Source organism: Pezoporus occidentalis, unplaced genomic scaffold (genome assembly GCF_034315485.1).
Source record: "Pezoporus occidentalis ecotype Australia unplaced genomic scaffold, CSIRO_AGI_Poc_V1 ctg10, whole genome shotgun sequence".
In the NCBI taxonomy this organism is placed as follows: Eukaryota; Metazoa; Chordata; class Aves; order Psittaciformes; family Psittacidae; genus Pezoporus; species Pezoporus occidentalis.
Window position 1 is genome coordinate 4,545,810 of NW_026912779.1, and position 14,367 is coordinate 4,560,176.

General features: G+C 42.0%; 1 long non-coding RNA gene across 3 annotated transcripts in view; it reads left to right on the forward strand.

The window, feature by feature from the left end:
* LOC134159221 (uncharacterized) overlaps nucleotides 1–14,367 on the forward strand; it is a 52,804-nt gene that overhangs the window by 21,131 nt on the left and 17,306 nt on the right. For 2 of the 3 annotated variants that reach the window (XR_009963076.1, XR_009963075.1), the window contains exon 1: nucleotides 11,702–11,984. This is a non-coding gene — a long non-coding RNA (uncharacterized LOC134159221). Of the gene's footprint in view, nucleotides 1–2,214; nucleotides 2,338–11,701; nucleotides 11,985–14,367 lie in introns of those variants that run through there. The other variant, XR_009963077.1, reaches the window with a different exon arrangement.

The following is a 14,367-nucleotide window of genomic DNA, read 5'->3' on the forward strand; positions in this document are numbered from 1 at the left end:
TGTCATAGGAAAATGCCTACAGCAAACCCGTTCAACAGCTACTGTGCAATATTTGAATGGCTCAGCACAAAACACACCATCTCAGCAGCAGGATGAGTGTGTTTGGCCAATGAAGGGGGAAAAAAAGAGTTAAAACTCAGTGGGTTCCCCCCCAAGTCTTTTTTTAATATGTGTTCAGTAGAAACACACTGCAGGGCTTGTCTGTGCTTAAACTTGCCTGGTTTCATTAAACTGATTGTTTAAATCCATGTTAATACCAGAGTGTGTGCATGTATCATTCTGTGGTTCTTTGCACGTGTTTTATGTGCCCCTGTAAACTCAGGGAAGATTTAACTGGATCGATGAGTATTGCAAATGTTTTTGGAGAGCCCAAATCGTGATGACCAGAAAAAAACAGTCTTTAATTCTTTTATATAGTATTTGTGTAAAAGTCCTGTGTTGGGAAGATGTTTTGTTCTGACCGTTCATTTGGGATTATTTCGTCCCTTCCAACCCAAACCATTCCATGATTCATAACTCAGAGGTTCAGTCTGAAATTCTGTTAGGAGGAGGAAGTCTTGTTCTGTCTCAGTCTTGACTCTGTTCTTGATTGACATTTGGCCCTTGGGAACCAGGCAAAGGTATGAGACTGGAATTCCTGGGAGAAGGAATTGCTTGCTTATGTTTATTTGACTCTCTGTTGTCTGTATGCATATAAAGCAAAGCAATGTAAGAATGGCATTGATTTCTCCTCCAGCATGGGATTGCAAATATTGGCTGCTGCTGGTAATGTTGATAATGATGCCAGAACAGGACATACCTCCTAATATAAATTAAGGGGTAGCTACATTAAATGAAATGGCTTTTAAGAGAAAAAAGCAATAATGAATCTAAATAAATGATGCAAAAACTCATCTAAAAGGATATTAACTTAAAAATGTAAGAGGGCTGAAGTGTAGGCTGTTTCAGTGCTATGTTTTAAGAGAGTGAATCCATGTAGGAATGAATGTTTAGACAGAGCTGGAAACTTCTAGTCACGATGAATATTATCCCTTCAGAACAAATATAGGTAACATGAAAAAGTAATCATCACCTGTGGATCTTTACAAAGGAGGGACTTATATATGCAACAACATGGGGGGGTTTGCCTATTTATACTGATACACATTCCTGTAATCAACTAACAAAAGTATGGAATGCTTCATATTTAAGTTATAAAGTGGCAGATGTACAGCAGGATGTGCTGCACCTAACAATGTAATAGCATAGGTGAAAGCGAGCAGTAGTAGAAAAGTACTGCATTTGGGTACATGGGTGATAGAAGCAGAATCATTTCAGTGTGTGGATCAGGAACCTATCTTCTTATCCAGATGAATGGGCTGATTTGACTGGAGGCTGTTCTTTGCTTGTTATATATTAATTGAGCATTTCAGGAGGGCAACTGGGAGGAAAGCTGCTGCGAGAGCTCCCTCTTCACTTGGGTTAGTTCATGTTGGAAAACAGAGTTCCAGACCTGGCTTAGTCTGCCACCACCATCAAAAACTATTGCTCTTCTTGTGGTTAAAGCCAATCCCCAGTAAAGCTGTGTTCCATAGGAGGTGCCAGCCTGCAGTGACAGAGGTGCTGTTCACTGCTTTGGAAAGGAGCAACACAGTTTGCTTCCACACAAGGTAACTCTGTACCAGGCTCTCTCGGTACATGCAGGACTCAGAGCAGACCTCAGCCTAAATCATGGAATGCCGAAAACAGCTGGTTTGCCTATAAATAAACCAAGAGCCTCTTCGCATAGGAGACTTTTTTAACAGATCTGCTATAGAAACGAATTGTCACTTTAAGTACTGGTGTTGAGAGTGTCTGTGGTAGTAACGGGATTCACATTCTAGCCTATGAAAGTCACACTGTGATCAGGTTTCAGTCCTATTGGTATCATGTTCCAGGAAAACCGCTTGTGCTGCAAGAGTTAAATCTGTCAGCCTTCTGTTTGTGATCCCCAGGGTGCCAGAGGTTTGTATCTTGGGTAGAAAACTCCACTTGATTTAGTCAAACACATCTCCATGCACCAGTGATTGTTTTGTTGTTTCAATTGCTTGAAATGCTTAATTGTTGAAATACAATTTAACAAAGACTTTTAGTATGGGGGGAAATGCCTGCTTGATTTCCTTTTCTTTTTGGCTTTGGTTTGGGTTGTTTTCTGTGGTTTACTTTCTTTATTCCCTTTTTCATGTGAATCCACAGAGAAGCAGCAATCGGAATTCCACTGATCTCAGCTGGCTCAATCGCTTGTGACAGCATCCCAGCAACCAGCTAGTTCAGGTTCTTCTGCTGAGCCCTTGGCCACTTGCACATGCTTATTGCCAGGTAACTGTATGCAGTTGTAGTAACAATTGAGTAATGTGAGTTTGTCATACAGTGAGTGACTGTGCAGGAAGGGGGCAAAACCTTGGGTGACATGGTCTAGTGTGAGGCATCCCTGCCCATGGCAGGGGGGTTGGAACTGGATGATCTTAAGGTCCTTTCCAACCCAAACTATTCTGTGATTCTATGTGACTAGCACCTATTTAATGATCATAAATCAATCAACCCCAAAACAAAAGGCTTCCACTTTCCATTACACTCAACTCTAATCAGTCATGATCAGACAGATAGCAGCCCACACTTGGCTGTACCGCTGCTAGTGGAAAACCAGCAGTTTCCTCCTCTCGGAACAAAGGAGCTCTGAATTGCAAGGGTATTTATTTGCTCAGCTCCAATCTAGCTCTGTCCCGGCCTTGCTGAACCTGAGCAAGCTGGGACAAGAACAGAGCCAGCAAAATGACTGGTAGAAAGTGTTAGATCCTCCCAGCATGAGAACAGCCCGGCATTCCCTTTTCCCTGCAGTGCAGAGCAGCTCCTGCAGCCCTGGGACTGCAGCGGCTGCTGTCGGGGAGAGATGGGCCCCAGCCAGATCCCAGCTCCAGCGATCTTCCTTAAACACTCCTGGCTTCCTTTTAAGGGGCTGGCTTGGGGCCATCGTCTGAGTTTGTGTCATCTCATCTCCTGATTGCTTGGGATGGAGGGAGGGAGGGGGGCAGCTTTTAACCCTCAGCATTTCTGTCCCTTTCCCTGAGTGGCAGCTGGAGCAATTGGAGCCTAAGGGGAGCACAGCTCCTTTTAAAGGGGCCTGTTACCCAGTTTGGGAGATAAGGCACAACTCCTTCTTCAAAGGAGCTCTGTAGCCGCTCAGTCTCTCTCCCTGTCTTCGCTGTGAAGTGTATATACCCCATTTTCCTAACATGCCAATGTTAGGACTGCCACTCCTAACACTGCACTGGCAATGACTGCCAGCCCCTCTCCCAGAAAAGGGAAGATGTTTGAATTCTGTTTAATGGGCCTTGGCATCCTTGTATTTGCTTTGTGTTTTCTGAGATTTGGCATTCACTTGGAGGAAAATTTGGGGGCTATAATTCAATTCTTCCTTCTTTGTCTTAAAAATGAAATAAAATCCAGACTTGATGTTTTTCTCAAACAAACAAAAAAGGGGGGAAAAAAAACCAAAACAACCCACAAAGAAAACCTGAAATAAAAGAAAAAAGCCACCGGCAAACACTAAACCAAGTTATTTAACTTGTTTTATTAGGCTGGTCTCACCTAACAAAGTTGGCAGTGATGGTCACATAGCAACCCCCTGTAGTAAGTACCCCTGGATCTCCCAGTTGCTGGAGCAACATCCATGGCCAAGCCCCACACAAGCCAGGCAGCCCTTGCCAGGTATTAGCTCTGAATTTCACACTGATAGCTCTAACAAGCTCCTTTAAGCTTCTCTTCTCAATTCAGCCCATCAGTCAGTTCTCAGAAAGCAGCAGCCCTGTCTTCAGGGCTGTGATTTCTATGAGTTAACAGAATATTTAGTCTTATTTCTCTAACGAAAGCACCCCCCTTCTCTGACATGACCTCTCTGTGTAGAGATGTCAATGAAAGCACTTTTTTGATTGCAGTTCTGCAGTGGTTAAAAGGGGTTTTCAGATAATCTCCTTCCAGTAAGGAGAGGACAAAATGGTCCAAATTCCTCCTCTCACGTTTTGCCATGGGGAGGGGACTTCCTTAGTTCTCTGCAGTGGGTCCAGGCAGACTTCTCTCTGGGACAGGTTCCCTGAGCAGCCCCTCTGCTGAGGCCCAGCAGCTGTTGCCTTTCTTGTTTGTTAGAGAGAGGATATTGAATGTTCTCCCTGCTGGTCCCTGGGCAGAATACATGCATAGTCAAACAGTAACTGAGGATGGTAGCTAAGGGGGTGAAAGGATGCTCTACTGATAAGGTTAAGAGGCATCTGCAGGCCTCGAGGGAAACTTGCCAAAACCTTTCTCTAGTAACTGCAAGGATTATCTAAAAATCAATAATGAAGGCAGTAGCCAGGGGAAGGAAAAACACCTCCTTGAGGAAAGCCAAATTCTGGGAGAGAAATCATGGCAGGATTTAGTGTAATTGTAAAGCAAATCAGATTGAGGGAAATTGTTTTAAAAGGGACCCTTAGCTGGTAAGAAGGACCTTATGTTCTTCCTTATCTCTGCAAAAATACCCTACTTTCTTAGTGTATTGACTTATGTGAGTACCTGCCCTAGTCTGGACTTTCAGCATCTACAAATATAATTGTAATGAAAAGAATAAATTGCTCTAAATGAGGACGTTACATCAATCTTCATGGGTTTAACCTCGTTTCACCTCTACTAGTCTGTAATGCATGTCACCTGATTAACCTGTAACATACAGGAACGTTGGGATAAGTTTCCTGAAGTCAGGAGTGATCTGTGCTCATCATCTGTTGCTCTGTGTTTAGCAGATGGGCTGTAGTAATGATGTAAAATCTCTTCTCCTGGCACTTTGAAATGCCAGTTTGGTGTGTGTGTTTTAACACTCCATCCTTCCAGAAAAGCAGTAATTGCTATTAATACTGAAATCTTATTTTGTCTGTGATGCTGTTTAAATCAGGAATCTCAGCTGTTGGACAGAACTCTTTAATTATGTACTTTAACACTATCACATTAAAGCTGGGTAGGACTTCAGAAGCACTGACTCCTATTTCAGTTCCAGGGGCAGGATTTTCGCTGGACTTATTGCATTGCAGTGTCTAAGAACACTGGCCTTCAGGCTCCCATGTGTTCAGATTGAATACATGAAAAATACAGGAAATACTTGTACCTCCTAATAACCAGTGGCCTGTAAGGCATATTTGCAGCCTTTTAAACATCTGCTTTCATAGAGGTAATAGGAATGTTGGCCCCATAGCTGCTTTGTAAATGGTTACACTTTGCTTTTTGAGGGTGTGGAAGTTAGGCATCTACATGCTGTTAAAAACCTGACAGGTCGTCTCACTTAAAAGGGACAGGGAATTGTGTTAAGTTTTCTTCTTTTGTTTTGCTCCTTTATTCTTAAATGGTTGTGTGATATTGGGCAACTCCATAGCAAATCTAAAAGCTGCTGTCTTCTAGCTCTGGGCTCTTCCCGGACCTGTGCACTCTTTTCTTTCCTCCCTCTCGCCTCTATTTATTTGAAAGGTTATGAAATGAAACCACTTTCAACCTTCCCTTAGCCTAATGCTTCCTATGTTGTCTCTTCCCTGGCTTGGTGTACAATACAATAGTATTCTTATCTCCTTTTTAACTAACTCCTCACATGAAGTACTTTTCTTAAGTCCAGACTAATAAGAAAAGTGGTTGTTCTAAATATAGGTAATAAAATGGATCTAATCTAAGACAAATGTCTGTTTTTTACAAATGTGCTGCATTATATCTCATTTTTCTTGCTAAACTTTGTATCTTTGATTTTTACAAAAGTGTGTATCTATAGCTATACCTTTAAACTTTGCATGTCATCAAGGCCAGTTGACTGTGTCATGTTCTCCTTTGCTGCTTAAATATAGATGCAGTAATTTGCAGCTCTCATCATGTTATACTACCTCCCAGTTATTGTCACTGTTTACTCCTGGATCTGTAACTTCATGTGTCAGTTCTAGAAGCCTGGGATGGAGATTGCCTAGCGCTTGCTTTTAAAAGCATGTAAGATCTTTAGGTTTTGTGTCTACCTGGGTCACGGTATGTGTTCCCTCTCTGGCCTTTGTCCCACTTACTGCCATTATCCATATATCCATATAGATAGTCATGTGGGATTTGAAGGTTTTATCTTAATTTAGAAACATGTTTTTCTTTTCTTTCATTGTTTATCTGTGATCTCTACTTAGTTCTATTCCCTCCACCCTGCTTTCAATCTACTTTCCTTGAGCTGAGCTATTAAAAGTGCAAAGAACGTATTTCTATCTTCTTTTCAGTGTGCTTTGGGGGATCTCATCCATCTTTACTGCTGGAAAGTCTTTTATTATCACACTTCCTTGTCACTTTAAGTGACATAAACTCATCACTTTTTATCATCGATATGTCTCTGTGCCTTCTGAACACCTAATACTTGGGGTGGTTTTTGCCAGCATGGTTATTGATTCCGTTTGGTCTGGACACTTTTTATTCTCTTATTGAAGGTACAAGCTTGACATTATGGGGAATTTTTATTCCAGGAAATACCAAGCTTTCCACTTGTGACTGTAGAAATCCTTTACATAATGTTATAGACATTAGGTGCATTGATTTCCTCCTTGATTGCAGAACTGTACGTAATGTATCCTTCATTTTAACTATTCATATTCCTTATTTTCACGTTGAAGGACTAAATTGCACGTAGGTCTTTGAAGCCAGACAGCTGAAGAGAAAATTAACTCAGATTTACAAGCACAGAAGTGTACCCCTCAGAGTTTGGTACAGGGTTTGATACTGCTGGCCTCAAGGATGTATTCTTAAAATCTATTTAAGGAAGCCTTAAAAATGCCTATTTGTTTATTGAAAACTATGTTGCTGCAGGTATATTTTGTATCTGGACTTTGGCATTTCCCTAATAGCAAGACTTTTAATAAACTCTGATTAAGAGGTACTGTTCCTATTAAAAGGTGCTGTTCTTAATTCCTTTTCTTCTTCCCTGGGAGGAATTAGTCACACTGCAGTATTTTTCTGGATCAGAAGGTAAAACCACTGATAAAATCAGTGTGCAATAATGGATAAGTTCTTATTAAAATCTATTATACTGTGCCTATAAGGCTTATTTGTAATAAGAATCTATTTTTTTCTGCCTTAATTGCTTGGATTATAAACTCTTGGGATCTGTTTTTACACTATATAGTTCCCAGCACAGCTTCAGGCTCAGTGGTCATGAGGTACTTCTGCTATGTAGATGCAATTCATCATGGTAAGTTTGTCACACACAAACCTTTCCCATACAGCAATGACAATTTGGATTCAGAGTCCAGAAATATAATGTAATTTGGCATCTTTTCTGGACAGAAGTGAGCAGGAGCCCAGTCCCACTCAGGGCACTGTCACAAGTCCAAGACCTTCTGGGCTATCTTATTTAAGGAAGCAGAAGTTGGTTCTTGGATGATGATCCACTGAAGATCATGGCAAACCACTTGGTTTGTTCTCTGAAGAAGTGCTCCTTTCCTTGGGCTGGCTAACACTTCGCTACTGAGTGCTAATAATAATATAAATCATACTTCTCCACTTTAGCATTCCCAGCTTCAAAATGATTCCCTTAGTGTGCTAATCCTAATGTATGTTGTGAGCATTACTGCAGCCATTGCTTTTCCCTCATATGGGTGAACCTCTAGACAAACGCTTGGAAGGGGTATGCAAAAAATGCAAGTGCCTTGCTCTCTATTCCCTAAAATGCTGTTGAACAGTCTTTTCAGTATCAAAACTTACATCCTTTATATTCTCAGCTCCCCTAGAAACTGCTTTCTGTCATCTCTTTTGAGTACAAGAAGCAAGGTCTCTGCAGTGAGATGGATCAAACTTCAAACTATGAAGAGCTCCCTAAATGAAGACAGTGCTCATCAGGTATAATGTGGGTAGTTTTTTCCTGTTTCTGGCAATGCCTTTGCAGCAGGTTATGAAAACTCATATACTCATGGTAGACAGGTGGCTTTCCAGGTGGGTCCGCTCAACTTCTATGGAATCTAAAATATTTCATTCAGAGTAGATCTAAATGAGTTAAGTTTAAATGAATACTCCTCCTGACTTCCTCTAACCCCTGCTGCTTTTATTCCTAATTGTAAAACATCACAAGTGAAAAGTGAGTTAGGTGGGTGTTTCTCATGTGGACAAATATAGGCAATATGCAAGCATATGATGGAGTTTCTTCCTGAGTTTGCAAAAGGGCAGCCTTGGAGTCTCTGCTGTTGGTTACAGCTTTCACGTGATTCCATCCAGTTAAAGCTTCTATTTTTTACCTTGTATTAAGCATAGATAAAGGTGGCAAAAATCAGAGCCTGCTCCATGGGAAAACATGAACAGAACCAATCATCAGCATTGTTAACTCCCATGGACAATTACTCAAACCCTCTGTTCTAGGGGAGTTTGCTATTTGTGACACAATCAATAACTCACTGTTGCTTTAAAGAATAGATAGAGCCATCAGCAAGGTAAAAAATGGTGTGCCAGAAGGACTCTTAGCATCCTTCCTTTTCTCTATAGCTCTGTGGAGTTTGCTCTCTCACCTAAGTGCTATTTTGAGATGATGCTTTCTCCTGTCCCAGTCTCATCCTTTAATTGCCCTATAGCTAGTAAGTAATAGTTTGCTATTTAAGGGTTTGAAGATGAGAGAAAGGTTATTGTAGTTGCATAATGTTGAACTAGGCATAACATGTTCTCCTTCCCCTGTATGTTGCAAGAAGTGTGACTAGATTGAACGCAGAAACTGGAAGTAGTATTGGGTATTTCTCATCCTGGGTTGGAGGCTAAATGTTAAATATCAGTTAAAGCCCTTAAATCACAGAATCATCGAATTGTTTAGGTTGGAAAAGATCTTTTAGATCATTTATCAGTAGAAAATCATCTCTGTGGAGAGTATAAATTATGGTTCCATGAGACACATTGGATTTATTCTTCTTCTTCTGATGAAAATCTTTATTGATCTTCTGCTATTTCTGTTCTAATTGAAGGCAAACTGTGCACTTTCTGCTCAGAAGAATCTAAGGGAGACAAAAAGAGGTTACTTGAAAATCCAAAGATCAAAAGGGAAGGTGAAGATTGAAAGAAAGGTAAAGCCAAAGTTTTTTCCATTAAACTAATTGTAATGGAATTGTGGCTGGTAAATATGCTTCCTGTTCTTCCGAGAAATAGCAAGCAGGGACATGCACTCACATGCTGCTCGGGCTACATTTGAAGAGTGTAATTCTATTAATTTCATGCTTCTGACTTTTACTGGTACAAACTGAAATCTATAAAAGCTCCGTAAGACCAAATAAATCTGAGGCTGTTTGCTAGTCACAAGAAACAAGACTGCATAAGAAGTCAACTTCATTCTGCTGATGCTTCTTCATTTTGGTTTGCTTTGCTTCTATGGCCTCTCTGCATCTGTTACAAAAATCCTGCTGCTTCCCTCACCTTCTCTTCAAAAATTGAGAGTTATTTTCCTCTTTTGCTCTTCTACCTGTCATCTGTTGATGTGGAATATGCTGGCAAGTTGAGAGAGGGATCAGCAGGCAGAGAACGGAGAAGTACTTAAACCTCTGTGAGCTGGTTTCAGGAGACCTTTGACCATGTTCTCTAATGCGTTTTGAGATATAGAGACATATGTGGCTGTAAGAAATGCCCAGTCATGAGGGAGGCATTTTGAACATTTGAGTTGCCTGAAGGGGAAAATTCACTCCCTGCCTTATGGACTAAAGCTTTTATTTTTTGCCCAAGATCTCAGAAGGGTTACCCATAGTGTAATGGTGCAGGGATCGTGTTGAGGACATGCTGAAATGAGTACAGTTACGCACACGCGCCTACTTCTGGCTGAGCAGATGTTAGTGGAAGGTTCGTAAGGCTGGAGAGCAGTTTTCAAAAGCATATAGGTGATTGCAGACTACAAGCCACCTAAATGCTTTAGAAACCCTGACATGATTTTTGTTCCCAATTAAAATCCAATGCACCAATGGATTTGGTGGATAGATTATGAACCCGTGCACCACAGGAGCTACGCAGCTTCCAAGTCTGTTTCCTTATAAAGGGAAAAGATTGTTGGACTTTTTTCCCCTGTTACTCTAGGAATGCTTTGTAGAGAAAAAGGTGTATATCTGTAAAGTTCAGTGTTTAGAAGTTTTACTTCTGGTAGTACTAGGGAGACTAACTGGAAACCAAATCCAAGTTAGTTGCCCACTTCAAAGGTCCCCTTAAAAAGACCCACAGATGAAGCACTTCATGGTTCACTGTCCAAACTGCAAAGAGGATCTGAAGCAGCAATGCAAGAGAGACCACATGCAGGAAAGGGCTGTGGAACTGGAAGCTGAACTCAAAAGATGCGAACATGAGATATCTCTAGACCAAGAGAATGAAGAAGTCTGATTTTCTAAGGTGAATCTTTTGTCTTTCAGATGTAGAGGATTGTGCCTTCTCTTTTAATTTCCTGTGCCTGTTGTCAGTGTACATTAGAGAGTGTTTCGTGACAGGGAACTCTAAGCAGAAATGGCTATATTCAGTTCTATATGGAGCCACTCATCCCTTCTATGTGGAGTCATTGATCCCTTCTATATGGAGTCATGCTCCTGTCTGGTCTGTGACAACCACATCTTTTCTAATTAACTTTGAGGCAAGGAGAAGGGGTAAGGAAGAACCTGTAGTATTGATAGTATAGATTATGTCTGCTGGTCATTTTGTTTTGCTGTTTTAATGGATACTCTCAAAGCATTACACACAGCTGCTTGTCAACATTTTCACTTCTTGATGTTAGTGGTTACAAAAGGCTCATAGTTCATTATTTGTTACTTGGAATAATACCACTAAGTCTGCCTCACCCTGTAAATCCCATCTTCAAACGTTTCTCAAGGAATAGGTGAAAGTTAGTGAAAATGAAGTGAAAGTTAGATGTTCCATTGTGATTGTGTGCTTTTACACCATTAAGATAATATCCATGACACCAAGTAAGTCTTTCTGCACAGTTGGTGCCTGCTTTGTTTGAACTTCTCAAACCCAGAAAAATGAGTATATAACATAAAGCTTAACCATTCTTTCTCCCTGCACTGTCTTTCTCGTCCCACACTCTTGACCTTGAGCCCTGTGCCAGAAGCAGGACCTCCTGTTCGCCCTTCGCTGTCACTGCTATCAGCAGATTGCCACCTGCTGGATGCCCTCCACAGTGCCCTTGGTCTGAACTTGGAGGCTTTACCTGCATCTCCATTAGCGGTGGTGGCAGACTGGAGAGGGGAGCCCAGGGCAACAACCTCGTGTTTGATCTGCATGTTTCAAGGGTTTTGCTTTTAGACCAGCCCTGTAGTCCTGAGGACCAGCCTCCCAGTGATGGCTGGGATGCATCTTTTGGTTGACTCAGTCCAAAAGGAATCTACTAGTGTGGGTTTTTTGAGCAATATGAACCACAGTGCAAGATGCATGGACAATTGGAATCATAGAATCACAGAATGGTTTTGGTTGGAAGCAACCTTAAAGCTCATCCAGCTCCAACCCCCTGCCATGGGCAAGGACACCTTCCACTAGAGCAGCTTGCTCCAAGCCCCTGTGTCCAACCTGGCCTTGAACACTGCCAGGGATGGGGCAGCCACAGCTTCTCTGGGCACCCTGTGCCAGCGCCTCAGCACCCTCACAGGGAAGAGCTTCTGCCTAAGAGCTCATCTCAGTCTCCCCTCTGGCAGGTTAAAAAGCCATTCCCCTTGGCCTGTCCTCCGGGCCTGTCTTGTGAAGATTGCTCTGAAGACAGCCAGTCTTCCAGGCCAGCGAGGCTCTGCTGACACTGCCCTGTCTCTCCCCAGGAATGGCCTAGTTACTCCTTCTGCACGTGTGAGGCCTTTTTGCCCAGTATTTCATTGGGTATTGGGAATGTGGATGAATATTATTTGCAGTTTATGGATGGAGAAGCAAGAAAGCCACTGTCTTGCCCACCCGCCAGTGGGTCAGAAAGAGAAGACTGAATCCTGTTTTCCTGCTCAATAGCTTCTGTGAGTGAGCAGTCTCTATATTCACTGCTTTAAGCTTTGTATACCAGCACCCTGCTCAGCATACAGAGAATTCATAACTCTTTGACATGTCTGTTTTTTTCCCCATAGCTGTTAGATGCACTCTTGGGAAGGAAAGAATAAAAGAAGGGAACAACACTCTTAATGTCTGGCAGTTAGACAATATTAATTATATATGTATCTGTGTATTTAGAAACTCAATAGAATTCTTTTCTTTCTCAGTGATCCAGGAGAACAGCTTGTTCTGTAAAAGGTGTTTTCTAACTATAGACAGGTATCAATTCCTCTATTGACTGAATTGATTCCTTCCTCTGCTAATGCATCTACTGTCCTGCACCTCCTGATGAGGTGACTGACACATAACATTACAGCTTTGATAGAGGGGATGAAGAAAACCATTTTGTTCACAATGCTGTCACTGTACAGCCACTGCCCATCGGTGCTTTGAAGCAACCAGTTCTCTTCATCATCCTAAAAGCTCCCTGACATCTGTTCACTTAAATAGCATTCCATTCCATTCCATAGTCTATTTTTCCATGGGCTAAATATATGATGAGAATAAAGGCAGCCTGTCTTGGATATTCACCGATGTTTTTTGCCTCTGACCACAAACTTAATTTGTACAAAAGCTGATGAGCTTTATGTCTTTGTGGGGACCCACACACTAAAATGAACTCCAGGCTCTCCTTGTCTAGGAAGCATTTGCCAGCACTGATTATGCCATTAAAGGATTTGGGAGGAATTTAAGTGCAGGTGAGCTCTAGTCTTTACATTGCGGTTGCTCCTTAAGGGAATGGCTTGAACAAGCGTAAAGTCAGTCTTGGATTTTTAAACATAGGCTTGGAATTTCTTATTTTAAAGGAATTCAGAGGGTTGCAGATACTTTTAAATCATCACAGTAGGATGATCCAATGTCATGGTCTTTAAATAATACAGAAAAGGAGTATACCTCTTGGGCAGAGTATGCCCCTTCAGCGCTGGGGAATAGGGAAGTTGGGAAGGAGTCCTAATGGAGAGACAAAAGAGAACTTGTGAAGAGCTACAGTCTGCAGTGACCTGCAGTTGAGAGATGGAGAGCACCCTGGGCATGAAACCTTCCTGTATATCTGGAGAACGATGGGTCTGTTGTATTCTGCATAGCTGGGAAAGAGGGGAAGCACTCAGCTTTATGGCGTGGTTCATGGTGTCTGTCAGCAGCTTCCTCCTCCGGAATGTAATTAGCATTGGGCTTGGACAAATCCAGGGATGGGGGGAACATATATGTGATTTCATTAATATTAATGAAGTTTCTAAAGGAAAGCTCTGCATGTTGACAAGATAATGCACAGTTTTGGTACAGCCACTTCCCAGAGCTGGCAGGGATTCTGGAGTCTTCCTTGTGAGAAATGCCCAGCTTATAAACTTATTTTCAGGGTTTAAAATGACTTCTCAGAGAGATGCAGGTGAAATCCTGATCCTTGTTTCAGTCAGAGCACCCCCTGCCCTTACTAGGACCCAGCTTTCCACCTCTCTATTCCAAATCAGTGTTCAGGCTCTTGGGGCTGAGTAGAGAACATTTGAGCTGCTTTTTCCAAGTGAACATGGAGCATGTGGTGTCTTTTCCCCTCTGCTGAGGGTGATATAAGGAAAGCAAGGGTCTGGAAAACATAGGGTTAAAATACTTTGAACTTAACTTAGGTCTAAGATAGAGAACAATGTTTGTTTTGTAAGTCTGTGGTGTGATAACAGAATTTAGTAGTCTTACTAACATGAGTGAATTCTTTCTTTCCATCCTTCTGATGAGTGAATTACTTCACACCATCCTTCTACTTATCAGTTAGTTTGGAGACAGTGCCTCCGGAACATCTGCTAGCTTGGGGTACTCCTTGTCTGCCTGTCCTGTTCTGCTTGCAGTGAATTTTGCACTAAGGTCACACTGTTCTAAATCTCTGCCAGCTATCAGAAACTTACAGATAGGGCTGGTTTCAGCTGGTTTTGTGATTACTGGGGCATCCAACTGTGCCGAAGGCGAAAAGTGCACAGTGAGGAAGACTGCTTACTGCATCTTGAAGACCCCTGCCCACATGAGGCAGACTGCTTACTTCATCCTCAAGACCCCTGCCCACGACCATCGGAGGGCAGCGTGCAAGCGCCAAAAGGGAGGAGACTTATGATAATGAGTACCTAAACTAATTGTAATAGCCCCGCCGCTCTCTCGGGAACCTAATGAATATGTATGTTTGTGTGCAATAAATATCTCCTTGCTTAACCCCTCGGTGTGCAAGTTAGGGGGAGCAATCCCCCTTGCACCTGGCACCATAATAAACATACCTGCTTTATAACTCTCTCTGAGTTGTAGTCTGATTTCATGCTTCAAGGGAGCTTG